At 45.0% G+C, this 14731-nt stretch overlaps 1 long non-coding RNA gene across 1 annotated transcript; it reads left to right on the top strand.

Annotated features, from left to right (window-relative positions):
• Positions 1-10590: 10590 nt before the first annotated feature.
• Positions 10591-14123, top strand: LOC120094675 (uncharacterized). Its single transcript, XR_005489115.2, has 3 exons — positions 10591-10921; positions 12742-12870; positions 13895-14123. It is a non-coding gene; the product is annotated as an uncharacterized LOC120094675 (long non-coding RNA).
• Positions 14124-14731: the final 608 nt, after the last annotated feature.

The following is a 14731-nucleotide window of genomic DNA, read 5'->3' as shown; positions in this document are numbered from 1 at the left end:
AGTATTCAAAGAACACATCTTATAAGTGTGGAAGTGAGTCAGTGCATAAAACTTACTTTCCTAAGGCAGCAGCAAAGCTTTCCAGACTCTAGGGCAGGGCTCATTGTCCTCAGGAAACCTATCGGTGTGTCACACTACGTACAGAGTGTCCCTTTCAGAAGAGCCCCTGGTGGTGCTGGGTCACATTCCTGCCCTTCTACAAGGTCCCCTTCTAAACCCCATGACCAGGAATCCTGATGTTTCTGGCACAATTCGGCTTACTCAGAAATTTGGCTGGAGCCCAAAACCCGGCCCCAAAGTCAGTTCCTGGGAGGAAGTTATTCTTCAAACACTGAGCTCAAGTTTCATAACTCTAGCTGATTATTTGAAAATATTGGCAAACTCAAGTCCCCAGCCAGCCATTTTTGCCACCTATGCTACCATGTCTCGGCTGGTCAAACAACTGTCTGAAAAATCTGCCAGTGCTCAATGTCCTCTGTGCAGACAGTCTTGCTGGAATGCCCACTTGAAGTATTACAGGAAGAGAAATGGCTAGACACGAATTCACAGAGATAGTAGGGCTGGTCGCTGGGTGTTCTCTTTAGACGATCAGATTGGATGGGAAAAGTAAAACCAACATCTCTGCACATGGTTTGGAAATTATCCGTGTCTACCAAAGTTCATCATTTAGAAGCTTCATCTGCTCTGCAAGTGTTGGAGCACTTGAAAAGCAAAGGACGCTGGGAGGTGACCAAGTCATCAGTAAGAAGCATCGCCTTTGAAAGAAGCTGCAGGAATTCTTGAGGGGCACTGGCTAGTTACCAGGAGGAATGTTATAGAAGGGTGACTGTGACCCCTCCTACTCTCCAGCTTCCTGATTCACCATTGGTTGTTTGCACACAGGATTTATGCCAGGGTCCCATCTGCCGTCACATGATTCAGCCTGGGTGAGTCCCTACTAAAGCCAAAAAGAAGAAGGAAAAAACTCAAAGCCGTGAGAAAAATGAACCTTTTCTTTTCAAGTTTCCGTGATAAAGTTACCCAGTTCACTTCCAAGGTTTTAGACTAAGAATAAAACAATGTTAATATTAAAGGTGGGCCTTTATCGTAAGCATCCCTTTTAACGTCAATAAAACCTATTTCAATAAAATAGGTTTGGGGGAGCTAGAGCATTTAACTCCTTAATCGAGAGCTGACAGACCTTTCCTGGTGCTTCGGCTAGAGTGAGCAGAAAGTATGAGCCAGAGAGTATGGCAGGCCACCTTCTTGGAAGCCAGGCCGCCATCTTGGAAGCCAGACTACTATCTTGGAAGCCAGGCTGCCTTGCACAGACCCTTGGGAGAAACAGCACTGCAACCCCACCTGCTTGCTTCTGAAGTGTAGCTGTGGTTCCAAAAGTCATTGTCCCAGCTATAGCAATTTCATGTGCCATGTCGTTTATGGGCATAACAGTGGGGTAACGGCTTTTGGTTGCCTCTCTCCTCTGGAATCTTGCATGGTGTCCATGTGGTAGAGTCCTCAGGAAGGTGGCATCCGGGTAGTTATAGCTCAGGGGCCTCTGGGTCCTATTCCTGGAGTACACATTATCTTCCACATCTGGAAATAAACAAGAACAACCATTGTAGGCCTCATGTTTGGGGATTTGAACAGCCCTGACCAACAATTCAAATCAGGGCTTCTTGTGTCTGGTATTGGAGTCATTGTCAGTGATCTTTGAGTCTTCAAGGGAGCATTGCCAACCAAATAGGAGATGCTTATTTAAACCATATATGTATATTTATACATGGATTTATGTATATTATACGTTTTTACATAGTTAATAATGTAACTTACGACATTTTAGACATCCTTATTTTATTTCACGTTTCTCCTCCTTCCTTTGTATTTACCTCCTTCCCCCATCCCTAAAGAGCCTTTCATTCCCGTTTCCACTTGAACTCTGCTAGCCCCCTTTACCATCAAAATAACAATGCATTATGGGAATATCTGTAGAAGAAAAATGCACAGTAGCCCTGGTACAAAGATGAGAGAAATGAAGGTTATTAGTGATGAAACATTGTTATACCACGTACACCATAGTATGTTTCCATTGCAATAGGAATTTTATTGCAATAAAGCCTGTTGGAATGGGTTTGTAAAGTATGGGATAAATCACTTCATGGGACAGATGAGTTAGTCAACTCCTCTTGCATAAGCAAACTATTGGTAATTTTAAAGCCAATAGATGTGTGTTTTATATTAATTATAGTTTTATATCTGTTCTCCTAAGCCTCAGAGAATAAATTCCTAAGAATGATGGTTGTATCCCAAATACCCTGTTTTTCTTCTACCCATTTATGTGACCTGTCCAGGTCTTGGATGTAGTCAGAAGGCTGTGGTGGCTGGTTGAATGGGACCCTCAAGCTACAGCAGAGGACACATCCTTTATCTTTATTCTCATTCACTCCAAATGCATACATCTTTATTAAATCTGTTAATTGGTTTGCTCGAGGAAGCATTCATTCAATAAATGTGTAGCATGTATAGTGTGTGTGTAGCATGCACAATGTGAGTGTGGCATACATAGGGTGTGTGCACCATGCATAGTGTGTGCACCATGCATAGTATGTGCAGCATGCACAGTGTTTGTGCATCATGCTTAGTGTGTGTGTAGCATGCATAGTGTGTGTGCACCACACATAGTGCATGTGTAGCATGCACAGTGTTTGTGCATCATGCTTAGTGCATGTGTAGCATGCACAGTATGTGTGCAGCATCCATGTTGTGATTTTGGTCTGTGTTAGACTTGACCTTGAATACAACCCTCCTCTATGGCTCATCCATCTTCTCATAAAACACAAGCTTTATTACATCCAGGAAAGGCACCATTGGCCCTAAACTGATGGTGCTTCTCAGTGGTAGTGTTGGTTTCCCTCTCTTCTCTTTGAACTTATGAGAGGCATTGTCCAAGACCTTCCTTTGGCATTTTAAGAGTACGGTAACTCTCCTCAGAAAGGCATAAACATGAAAGTTGGTTTATTTAACAGGCACTATTTGTTTGGCGAGACAAGTGCAGGACCCTGCAGGGATGCTCCTGAGCTTGGAGTCTTAAATAATTACATTAACAGCTGCTAATAATTGGGGTTAAAGTGAGACAATGTCAGTGCAAGTACCTCACGAGCTCCTGCGAACGTCATTCCCATCCTGTAATTGTCCTCAGTGTCTGTTGCAGTAAATATTTTAAAAATATCTGACCTTTTATCCTGTGCTAGAGCTAGCACCAGTGGGGCCACAAGGCACTGCCGGGTACTTTTATCTCAGCGGCTCCACGCTGTCCCCAAGTACTCTCAGACCCAGGCAGTCCACGAGCCATTCCAGTATGGCACCTTGCCACTCTGGTCTCGAGAATTAGTTCTGGTACCGAAGGGCCATATGGAACTAACCATAATTTATCTCTGGTTTTGTCTTTCCCAGTGGCTCTCTGCTAGCTTCGAACTCTCTGGTTCCAGCTACCTGGTAAAATCAGAGCTCTAGAAGTCCAGCATGAGCTGGCTTATTGCAGATCCCTGCCACGGACTCTGCTGACACTCCCAACCACCCAGTGAAATCAGGACTCATTAAACTATAATTTATCAATCAGATTTATATGTTAAGTTCTCAATCCACAGTATATCCACATGATAAACTCACAACCAATTGATAAAGATATAAATCACCCACCTAGATAAGGTAAACTGACCTATAGAAATCTTCCCTTAAAAAACATTCATAACTACCTGTATCTATGTAGAGATGCATGGCCATGGGTCGTTTACATCTGCCTCCATGTTGCCTCTCCCTCTCCTTCTAAAACTTTGTTCCTGCCTCCCTTCCTTCTCATCCAATGACAAGCCTCATTTTATCTTGTGTCTGCCTTCACCTGCATAAAGACATCAACCTACGAGTGTCCTCTAAGCTCTATCATCTTGGCAGGATAGATGATGAAGGTGAGGAGGGAGCAGGGGCATGCTTTGCCTGTCTCTGTTCCCGCTGATCAGTGCCGTGCTTCCTTTGTCCATCTCAACTTTTGTCCGAGTCACAGCTTGTCTCCTGGATGTTTTAGTACCCAAGCAAGCTTATTCAATTATCTGCCCCTTTAAACGGTTTTATTGCGCTTACTTATTTTTGGGCGCCCGATGCAGACAGAGGACAACTTGCAGCTCTCTCTTCCCCCCCATGTGGGTCCTGGGGATTGAACTGCATCAGACTCAGATGCGAGCACCTTTATGAAGCTGGATCATCTCACCTAGCAACCCTATTTTTTGCTTCATATCAACCCTGCCCTTCAGTAGAGCCTGAGGTATATGTCTAACTATACCGTGTTCATAACCCCCATGCTGGTGGTCTGAACACCCATTTAGCATCTGTGAAATAAGCACAGAGTCTCTCACATGCTGTAGTAGACCTACTGCATCTGGAATGGGGCTGGGGAGATTGTCCCTTACTGACCGTAGTGAGCAGCTTATCTTGGGGCAGGCACTTAAAGTTAAGAACCACTTAATCTGACACCTGAAATAAACACTGATACTGAGGGAAATCACCATGGTATCTCAGACATAACAGAAAGAAAACTCTCAAGGGGTTTTTTTATAGCATCATTCTCTCAGTCCACTGACGCAAGCTCCAGAATGACCAAGAAAGTCATTTGGTCAGTGAGCAGTGCAGACCTGCCCCGCTGCCTCTGAAAACTGTAACCAACACTCGCTGGGTCAGATTACAAGCTCTGACCTTATGACAGGTAAAACAATGAGGCCTGCCTCTCCCAGTCGGAGTGTGTGTGTGTGTGTGTGTGTGTGTGTGTGTGTGTGTGTGTGTGTGTGTGTGTGTTTGTACTGTCCCGTCCCGTCCCTGTCCCTGTCCCTGAGTGTATCTGTTTATCTATCTCTGTCTCTATGTGTCTCTGTGTGTGCATCTGTCTATCTCTGTTTCTGTGTGCCTGTCTGACTGTTTCTATCTGTCTGTGGGTATATGTCCATCTATCTGTTTCTGTGTGTGTCTCTGTCTGTGTCTGTGTCTGTCTTTGTCTCTATGTGTGTATCTGTCTGTTTCTGTCTGTGTGTGTGTGTGTGTGTGTGTGTGTGTGTGTGAGAGAGAGAGAGAGTGAGTGACAGAGAGAGAGAGAGAGAGAGAGAGAGAGAGAGAGAGAGATGCTTATGTGTAGCTGTAGAATTCTATGGCAGGAATGACAGAATGACAGGATGGTCCCATCTCTGGGACCCTTCAAAACTGAACGTCAGCAGCAAAGAAGACAGTGAAGAAAATGGAGCTGGAATCTACAGATGAGTTGACCCAACCTCTACTCTGACTTACTTCTTATAACATGAATACCTTAGATAAATCAGAGTCTGGGATGAATAAAGTCACAGAGAACATTCCAGAAGATGTATGTTATACAGTCCTTGGTAAGAGGACATTTCCGCATGATCAGAAGGCAGTAAAGGAGAAAACATGATTTCAGTGACCTGAAAGTAAAAAACACATACAGGAAAGACAATCTGGGATAACAAACATTTGAGAAGGGAAGGAAATCCTAGAGGAAACATTGGCAACAGGCATCACCCATGTAGAAGCAGCAATGAATCTCTGCAGAATGAATTCAGCAAAAGAGGCAGATGCACTATTGGCAGAAGATGATATGAAATTATTGATATAAAATATACATTCAGTATTGCTGATACCCAGTGAGATGTAAGTTAAAATTTAGGAAATAGCACAATTTTTTTCAGGGACCAAAAGTGTTCTAATAAAAAGTGTCCAGGTAAGTGAATTATAAAAGACTCAAGCACAGCTATCATATGCACATTGCCACGGCCCCCGGAACTGCTGATCCACGTCTTCCAACTACATCCCACCCCTGAAGAGTCAATCAGCTTTCAATAATACCTCCAAGTGACAGATCTGTCACTAGAATAATCCACTGATTATGATCAGAGACAGTCCTCATGGTCCAGTCTCCTATCAATGATTATGTCCATGAGTTGGGGACCCCAGCCTCTGAGCCTACAGTATACTTGCATAATTGTGCCCTAGAATGGTGGAGCGCTCTTGATAATATCCATTAAAAAATGACCACAGCAGCAGCTATCAACATAGTCGTGAAGGCTGCTTTGTCGTATAAGATCAATTCACAGAACATTATGTGGTCTGTCTGTTTCTGTCTCTGTGTGTGTCCATCTATCTGTCTCTGTCTGTGTGTCTCTGTCTATCTGTTTCTGTCCCTATATGGCATCTGTCTATCTGTCTCTGTATGTATGTATGTCTGTTTGTCTGTCTGTGTGTGTGTGTGTGTTAGCTTTCAGTCCTTAGAGAATATGTGTTTGCATTTAAAAATTAGATAAAGCAAGTAAGAACTACATCTCAGATGTGCACTCTCCATAGCCACATCTGAGATGTACACTCTTAAGCCATGCCTCATGTCTGAGAACCCACCTAGGAAGTAAATTGGTGTGATGTGTCAGTGTGGTCTCATTGAGAGGACCCAGAACAGAGCCTGGCAGAGTCCAGCACAGAAAAGCTCGCCTGAGATGGTTCTTGTCAAGGGTTCACTTTTTAGAACAAAAGGACCTCTGATGTTTCTTTAAGGTTGGGGTTCCTATGCCTCATGCTCTGGAGTCATAGTTCTCCAAGTGTTGCAAGCAGCAGTGGTTCCCAGCTCTGGGTCATCGGATCCCAGAAATGGGAAGACGGAAAACCGTAGCCGCTACAGGGAAGTCAGGAAGCTTGTCTCCAGCCATCCACTTCCCTGGAAAGGACTCTGGGGAACTAAACGTCCCGTCTTCTGATTTCTTTTTCACAACTAGTCAAGACATTGGCCTGGAATTTGTCCTCAATTAGTGTTACAACTCATTTTCCAGTAAGAAAATATATTGTCTGGGGGTCACTTGCTCTATGGGGCGTGGGGGGCGCTGGCATCCTCTGCCTCATGCTTGGTAGTGGGGCTTTTGTTAGTCTGTGGGTTTTGTTGAAAGCATTGCCAGCCCGAGTGACTTAGGTTCCTTTAAGACATGTATACTATATTTTTATGTCAACTTGACATGAGCTATAGTCATCTGAGAGAAGGGAACCTCGATTACGAAGATACCGCCACAAGACTGGGCCATAGGCAAGCCTGTGGGATATTTTGTAAAATTATTGATTGATTTTCGAGGGCCCAGAACACTGTGGGCAGAGCTACCCCTGGTGCTGATGGCCCAGGGTTCTAAGAAAGCAGGCTGAGCAAGCCATGGGAAGCAAGCCAGTAAGCAGCACCCTTCCATGGCCTCTGCATCAACTTCCTCCAGGTTCCTGACCTGTTTGTGTTCCCATCCTGACTTCTTCAATGATGGACAAATGTAAGCCAAATAAACCCCTTCCAACCCAGCTTGCTTTTGGTGATGGTGTTTCGTCCCAGTAAGAGCGACGTAATCAGGACAGTCCTTTCACGCTGTCCTGGCTTCTGCTGCTCCTCATGCTGAACACTCACATCTGAGGATTCGGGGCTAAGAACCACGATGAGAGCGTGTGGTGTTTGTCCTTCTGGCTCTGGGTTACATCACTAAATATAATCGTTTTCTAGGTCCATTTATTTGCAAACTGAATTATCTTTAGATCAGGATTATCAAGGTAACCCTTCATTACTGCTCTGCAGTCGAGGGGAGGCTCCTAATGACACTTCACCCTTACGACACAGGATTTGGAGGATTCAAGCAGAGATGGAGATGAGCCTCCTTCTGGTGGTCCAATACAGAGCAGCCATCCCTGAAACCATACATGCACCACTGCTGTGGATTGCCCTCAAGTTGTCCATACTCTCACGTTAATTCTGCTTCCTCAAAAGGGGTTGCCTGACATCACATACTCGGGCGAGCTCATGTGGACCTTCTTCCCATTTTTAACTTGTCAATAAAGGCTACAGACTATGATTGGGCAGTGGAGGGGAAAGGTAGGACGGGATGTTTGAGATTAGGGACAGGTAGAGAGGGAGAAGGGGATGACAGGGGAAAAGAGAGGATGGAGGAAGAGGAGGAAGAGGAGGAAGCCATGATGGACCAGATCCACATGGCCAGGAGAAATCGCAAATAGCAAGGGGTCTCATAGCTGGGGAGTAAGACAGTATAGTGTTGTATCTGCCCAATCTAGACATATAGCTTATAATTTTAATAAGTGGATTGTGTGTTTTTCATACGGGCTTATTGGAGTTGGAAATTCCTGGAACATACCACCACCAAAAACAGATTCAGAAAGTTACACACACACACTATATGTTTGTATATATACATATGTACACACATATATATGAATAATAAAGAAAAGAGACTGTAAGCTGAGGAAGGTGGCATGAGAGCATCTCAAAGGAGGGGGCTTGAAGGTGCCAGAGAGGAGGAAAGGGAGTCAGAGAAGTGATGTAATTCTATTTTAATTCAATAACTATATTTTAGGAAAAAAAATGCAAGCACAGAGGGGCCAGCATGTGATGTCTTGTGCCTAGTTCTCAGGAAGCTCCAGTGGCCAAGAAGAAAGGAACACAGTGAGGGCTGAGTGATCCTGGAAGCCAAAAACTCTGGCTTGGCGCCCCACTTCTGGGCTGCCTTCCATCTTTCCCATGGCTCTGTTGCAATTTGCAATAGTGAGTGTCATACACATAGATGCACACATGCACATACACACGAGCACACACACACATTCACACACGCTGTTGATGTCTTAAGAGGCTTTACTCGGGGCTGGGGATTTAGCTCAGTGGTAGAGCGCTTACCTAGGAAGCGCAAGGCCCTGGGTTCGGTCCCCAGCTCCAAAAAAAAAAAAAAAAAAGAGGCTTTACTCAATTGTCAATTGCGGTTTCTTATCAGCTCTTCAGCTCTATGGGAAATGCAAACTAGAGGCCCAGCTTCCTAAGAGCCTATAGTCGTCCTATCTATCTACCGAATATCGACTCCTCAGACTGCCCAAATCTTCAGAAGCTCCAATCTTTCATACAAAACAAGTACACTATTCTACACAACCTGCACACTCACCCCCTATATTTTGGGTCATGTTTGAGTGACTCTAAGTACCTCAGACACTCTAAATGCTACAAGGCAGGGGGAAATGATGGCCAGAATCTGTGTGTGTCGAACATACATGCAACATTTAAAGGCTACTTCCCATCTGTGTTGGGTTGAAGCCATGGTTGAGGGGCCCACAGACACACAGGACAAAGGAGCCCTATTACTAGGTATACAAGTGTACCACAGAGTCTTAGGAAAGTCTCGGGCTTTTCGGTTAAGGAGGCGAGGTCATCATGTTGTTTTCAAACATTTTTAGACATGAATGTTTGTAACGCCTCGGTGGATAGACGCTAAAGGACAAATGCTTTGCTGCTGTTGGTTTGAAGAGTCTTATTTTTCTCATATTTATTAGTTCTTTGAAAACTTTGAGAATATTTTTAATCATATTAACCCATCTCCCCAGACTCCCTACAGATACATTCCCCCTTCCCAACCCACCCAATGCTATGTCCTCCTTTTTGAAAATACACCTTACGTACAGTTTGTGCTGCTCATATACTCTTAAATATGTAGCATCCCACCGGAGCACGACTGACCTATCTGGAGCCACACCCTTAAAGAAAACTGAGTCCCCTCTCCCAGCAGCTACCCGTTGTCAATAGCTCTCCATCTATGGATGGGACCTTGAAGACAGGTGGTTTATGGGATGAGGAATGAGAACAACCCTTTCCTTAGGGGGTCTAGCAACACAATCTGTCTCTGTTGGCCACAGTTTTTTACTGGGACTAATTCTGCCTGCTCCACAGGGGGTTGTTGAGACTGGAGGGAAGAGAAGGGAGCTGCTTTGGCAAGTAGCTGGGCTATCGGAAAACGCTCCAGGTTCTGAGATAAATTACACAAGCTCCACAGCAACTTTCCTCCAGTCTTATCTACCCAAGAACACACATCCGCCCGTGGTGTGATTGCTGGGCCATTGGCCTGTGCATCATGCTGGGGCAATTCATGCTCTGATTCATTCCAGGCTCCCGGTCTGAAAGAATTTTCTAGCTCCCAAACCCTCTTTCAAAACCTTGCCCCTGCTTTAAAGTCAACCTCCTGTCTCTCCTCTCTAAAGAGTTCCAAACCACTGGCTAGCGTTCTTCTTCCTTCCTTCTTCCTCAATCCTCCTGCTCCCACTATCCCCCACCTCCTCTTCAATAAGGACAGGCAACATACCTTGCACATTACCGTTAGGAGGGAAGGGACAATATTGTGTCGAAAGAATTTAACCACAGCTGATTTTCAAAACTCAAATCTTAAAAGCCTTGACTTTTAACTGGCTATCTGGAACACAAAGGTTTGGTTTTAGTTTTGCTCTTGTTTGTTGGGATACGTCCCTGTACATCAAGAGTCAAATATCTGGTAGTCATGAGCCTAGTTTAAACAAAGCACAGTTCTTGTTTCAAAGAGGCACACATCAGACCTGGCATGTAATCCAAGTACCGTGGGAGTGTCTCTGGGTTTGAGACCACAGTGAAAGCATGGATGGAGGAACTGGGCCTCCAGTTTCAGCATGTAATCCAAGAGACCGCAGACCTCTTATGGAAGCCCCTCTTTCACAATGGAGACAGTTGACTGGTGTGATGGTTTGCATATGCTTGGCCCAGGGAGTGGCACTATTAGAAGGTGGCCCTGTTGAAGTAAGTGTGTCACTGTGGGTGAAGGCTTTAAGACCCTCATCCTAAGGGGCTGGGGATTTAGCTCAGTGGTAGAGCGCTTACCTAGGAAGCGCAAGGCCCTGGGTTCGGTCCCCAGCTCCGGAAAAAAAAAAAAAGACCCTCATCCTAGCTGCCTGGAAGCCAGTATTCTGCTTGCAGCCTTCAGATGAAGATGTAGAACTCTCAGCTCCTCCTGCACCATGCCTGCCTGGATGCTGCCATGTTCCCACCTTGATGATAATGGACTGAACCTCTGAACTTGTAAGTCAGTCCCAATTAAATGTTGCCCTTACAGGAGTTGCCTTTGTCATGGTGTCTGTTCACAGCAGTAAAACTCTAAGACAACAGGTAAGGATGAATGCCTGAGCACGTGAACTTTAGACGTAGCCCAGAACTCAAAGAACTGAGCAGGCTACAGGGACCTCTGAAAAGTTTCTGGGATCCTCCAGTAGAGCAAGTCTCTCCCTCCAGAGAGAGTTGGTGCAAGACATAAGGGAATCAAGGGCACAATGTCCAGGACACAAGTTTAACAGCCACCACTTGGTAGCTACTATATGGGCACTAGTGAGGGGTGGATCGAAGGGCAAAAGGTGGGAAAGAGGGAGAGAGAAGGACGATGGGAGAAGGGAGGGAAGGAAGGGTGGGGGAAATATTGAGCTAGCTTCAATCCCTGATTGGCCATGTATAAGACTGAAAGGACCTGCATTAACTTGAACTGGTGTGCTGGATAATTTTAACTGTCGATTTGATAGGGCCTTGAATCACCTGGGAAGAGAATTTCAACTGAGGGACTGTCTAGATATAGTCTGTCTGCGGATATGCATGCTGGGAGAGGGGAGGGGGAGGGGGTCTTGATTGTTGATATAGAGAAACCCCACCCAACCTGAACAGCACCCTTTCCTCATTTGGAGTCTGGGACTGTGTGAGAGTAGAGAGAGCTGCTGAGTGTGTAACAAGCAGCCAAGCACCCACACATTTTATTCTTCCTCTGGTCTCGACTGTGGGCTCAAACCCTTATGTTCCTCTTCTGAGTCTGCCACAGTAATGGAGCTAACCAGAAACAGAGAATCAAATGAACCCTTTCTTCCCAACATTTCTTTTTGCCCGGATGCTTTATTACAGCAACAGAATAAAGGTAGAGCAACTGGGAAGGAAATCTGGACGGTTTCTCCTACCATTCTCAGAAGGAGGGATCCATAGTCACGTTACAGAGAAATCTAGTTACCATTTTGGTAACTAGAAGTCGCCCTGCTTCTTACTCTCTCAAACCTTCTGGCTGACTATTAGTGTGGTGCTGTGTCACTTTATGCACCAGCTGTTCTACAGCCTGAGAGTTCCTCAGTCCCAAGCAAGCCAAGATGGTTTGACCACTCTACCCGCTACGTGTGTAGCATCTTTCCACATGTTCCATTTCGGTTTTTAGTGGAGTGAGGACAGTAAACACTGTGCTGCTACTTCACTGAATTATAGCGACCAAGAATGAAATCTAACAAATAATTAAAATACAGCAGAGAAGACAGAGTGCAAGCTAATGCCACCAGAGAGCTCTGTGCACCCACTAAAATGACTAAATTTGGATAGACAATAATAAATGTTAGCAGGACTATAGGGACAATTTTGAATTTTTGATCTCTTTTTAAAAAATTACAGAAGTACTAGTAGGATATGTTTTTGTTTTAATCCCAGTCGTGGGAATAAGGGGCTGCTTCAGACTGTCTGCGGCAGCTGACTGTGATTTTCCTCACGACTCTAGCATAGGCGTGGTTTTACCAGCTGTACATAGTTTCTGTGGATGTGCGCTGTTTGGAATGCTGGGAACTTTTCAGAGGGTGTATAAGTGCTAGGTTGGGTTGTTGGTCAGTGTTGGTTGTTGTTGGTTGAGATTTTTTAAGAAGCCACACACAAAGAAGAAACAACAAGAAGAAAATAGATATCCTGACAGCAAAGATCAAATTTGCCCTAAGGAACTCAACATCCCTAATCAGCAGGAAGTGGTCTAATCATAACGTTGCCCCCTTTCTGACCCATGAGTTCATTCAAGGATCTCCTTCCTTTCCTCTCCTTTTTTCTCTCATGTCTAGTGTTAGGGGGTTGAAAGAGTGGGAGAAAAAGGGTGGAGAAGGGTGGAAGAAAAGAAGAGCCCACAATGTAGCAAGGACAGCCACACAGAACCATGAAACAACTGGAACTGTAGTGCACCTCCCATGCTGGTAAGAATATGCATGTGTGTACCCACTTGGGGGGAGGCGGTGGTCACTTTCAGAAAATACAAACACATACCTAGTCTTTGACCTAGAAATTCCATTATTAGGAATTTACTCAGGAAAAAAAGATGTGTGATCATCCAAGATCATACTGCATAGTAGCTTTAGGAAAAGTAGTCAGAAACTAGCAAGGATCTAGCTTCAGGTGATCCAATAATCGTGTGTTCACACAGTGGAACTATCAGACACTAAGATGATCTACCATGCATGTAGCACACGGAGAACCTTAAAATGAGGGAAGGAAGTCAGATCAGTGGTCCCAGGGTTGAGAGAACAAGAATGACCCAGTAGAGTATTTGGAAATAATTTCTGTCTTGCCCTGCTAATTGTTAACAGGAATTGTACACACATCAGAATGCATCTAGATACAGCTTCTAAAGAAGCACATTTTCTTGTTCTTAACCTAGATTATTAGTAACAAAATTGATTTTTAAAACACCAAAACAATATAATTTACAATGTAACAAGAAAGCATGGATGAGCCCAGCGAGTCAATGAGGACTTCCCACAGAGGCTGGGACTGCCTAGCCAGAAAGAGACAGAGAAGTAAAGGTACTTTGGACCACCCAGGTGACTAGTTTGTGGGACAGATGCTGAAGGAAGAAATGTAACTGAGAGGTTCAGGGATGGCATGAAGAGAAGATGTGGAGGAGAGTGGAAACCACATAAAAACAGAATGAAGAGTGAGGTAGAGATTGGGAAAAGCCTCTTGTATCCTTCTCGTGGACTCTGTCTCGGACCTCATGTTGCCCAACTGTGACATCTGGATCCTCTACAAGGACATCTGGGCCTCGTGACACAGGTAATACATTACTAATTAGGACTTATAGAGGTGATCCCTGCAGTGACCCAAAGGTGGCTACAAAGGGTCAGAGAACCACGTCAACAATGGGTTGTTACCTCTATTTCCTCCTCTTAAAAATCTGTCTGGGAGACACACATGCTTCAGAAAAAAATGTTTTCCGAGCAGGTTGGAAGAGTCTCACGGCAGCATAGAAGCAAAAAGGCCAGTCAGTGGTCACTGTCAAGGGAATGAACGGGAAGACAACCAGCCAACTTGGTGCCTGCCTACCGGCCTGCATTGTGTCCCAGGTCCCCAGCTCTGTGAGCCTCCACCCATGCTGGGGTGATGCAGCTGTCTTAAGTCATTTCTGTGCCTTTAAGGAACCCCTCACCAATATTCCCGTAAACCACCCAAATAAAACGCATTGGTTCACCAAATCGGACCCATACTTTACTCTGTCATGGGTTCCCTGTCTGGGTAAGCAGAGATGCGTATACTGTCTCCCTAGGAGAAGTCTTGTCAACAACAGAATGACAAATTTGAAAGTTAAGGTAGTGTAAGGTCATGAGCACCTGAATGCTGGAATAAACCAGGAAGCGTTGTCTTACTGAGAGCCAAAGTCATGACAAAAATCCAGTGGACGGTCCTGTCGAGGATCAGGTTCACGGTAAGCAATTCTACCAGAGCTCTGCCTCCAACTCTGCGTGGCTCCTCCCACAGCACCACGTCCAGCTCTCTGCGTGGCTCCTGTGCATTCCTGCAAGATTCCTAGAAGCTCTTTGAGATATTCCCTCTTACCATCCTCCTCTCTACACCCTGAATTATGAATCGGAGGCTGGGGAGGGAGCTGTTTGGAGCGAGCAAGGAGACCACTCTCTGACCCGAGAACCTCACCTCTCCAGTCTATGCTGTTCAGAACTAGCCCAATGCCTCTCAAACAATCCGACTTAAAGGACCTTTAAAAAGCAAACGTAGTGATGGGCAGCGAGTCCCAACAATTAAAACAAGCAATCCTGCAGGGCA

The sequence above is a fragment of the Rattus norvegicus genome, chromosome 9 (assembly GCF_036323735.1).
Source record: "Rattus norvegicus strain BN/NHsdMcwi chromosome 9, GRCr8, whole genome shotgun sequence".
In the NCBI taxonomy this organism is placed as follows: Eukaryota; Metazoa; Chordata; class Mammalia; order Rodentia; family Muridae; genus Rattus; species Rattus norvegicus.
The sequence above is the reverse complement of the archived record's forward strand: the minus strand, read 5'-3'. Positions and strand labels throughout refer to the sequence as shown.